Below are 1,654 nucleotides of genomic sequence, written 5' to 3' on the forward strand. Positions count from 1 at the left end.
TTATAATGAGTTGTATGTGCTCTCCAACTTAAAGGCACATGGGATGCTGTTAAAATGGTGGTTGGGGGTGGTGGGGTGCCTGGAGAGAGAGTTCTGTTCTTAAGAGCACTTCCTCTTCTTTCAGAGAACGGGAGATCAGTTCTCAGCACACACATGACAGTTTCACCTGTAATTCCAGTTCCAGGAGATGAGACACCCTCTTCCTATCTCTGAGGGCACCAAGCAGAAACATGGTGAATATATATATATATAGTGCAGGCACTCACATGTACACATAACATAGACTATATTTTCCTGATGGAAATCATTGTAAGGGCCATTGCCCAGTGCCTGCACCTGTCCAGGCCGGTATTTTTTATTAGGACCATCTTCTATGCAGAATCTGATAGGCTATCTAGAGGCCTCCAAGCCCTGGCTGGGCTTCGGCTCTGTGGCTGAACTTGAGATGAGCAGACTAGACTGAAAGGCCTTGGCATCTTTCAGCTGCCAACAACCCACACTTGCCAAGAGAGGGGACAGTGCCTTGATCATGTCCGTGGAGCACCTCTGCTGCCAGAAGGCCAGCCTGGTCCCTGGCACGGCGCAGCCAGCCGGGCTGTCGTTTGGCTCCTGTGTGTAGCTCTCCGTCTTCAGAAGATCCTTGCATTTCCTTGTGCTTGTGTGTAGAGGAAGAACTCGGCGATAAGACACTTCCAAGGGAGGTGGGACTGTCGTGTGCTTGGGTCGTGTGGGAGAGTGGACCGATGGGAGGTGGGACTGTCCTGTGCTTGGGTCGTGTGGGAGAGTGGACCGGTGGCTAAGAAGACACGTGTATAGAGTGATTCTGCATTTCGACAGCGTTCACAGCAGCATATTTCAATGTAAGAAGAACTGACTTTGTAGAGGGAAAGAAACAGATCTCAGAGTCTGTGGCCTAGGAAACAGACCTCAAGCCCTATTAGTAGGTAGGTATGTATGTAGGCCCTGTAGGGGTGTGTGTGTGTGTGTGTGTGTGTGTGTGTTTCCTGAGTCCTGGGGTTATTGAAGATCAGGGAAAAATTCTAGCCACTAGGAAAAGAGACATGAAAGCCTATAGAGAAAAAAAAAAAAACATGCAGAGAATGAGAGCTCTAGCTGGGTGATATGTGGTTTTCAAGTGGCTAAGTTTGAATAAATTTATTATAGTCATTGTCATGTACAGGAGCCTCAAATCTAAAATATATATACAATCTGTGCAAAGATATTCTGTAAGCTCCTGTATACGTCCAGGTTAGGACAGAGTCAGGCACTGAAGCCAATAAGTTTCTTTTAATGAACTCAGAGCTATCCAGTGAGATCCACTGTTAATTTAAATCGGCCCCAGGTTTCCAGTGTAAATTTCTTATGTGTTGGTTTGTGCGGTATAAAGAGAATTTGTGATCCACATGTTCAGGGGTAATTCATTACTTGTACCGTTTTTATATGCAGCCTTCTAGTGCCCAGCTACAGCCTTATTAATCACACAGAGCCCAGATATTTGCAGACACGGCAAGAAGACTAAGCATTGAGGACTATACTCAAGCAGGCTAAATTAGAGCAGTTTAGCTCGCTATGAATCTCTTTCATGATAAAATGAGAGGAGAAACGTATTTGGCTATGCATCCTTGGTTATGGTGTAAGGTACACTAACAAATAA

This window comes from Acomys russatus, chromosome 16 (genome assembly GCF_903995435.1).
Source record: "Acomys russatus chromosome 16, mAcoRus1.1, whole genome shotgun sequence".
NCBI classification, from domain to species: Eukaryota; Metazoa; Chordata; class Mammalia; order Rodentia; family Muridae; genus Acomys; species Acomys russatus.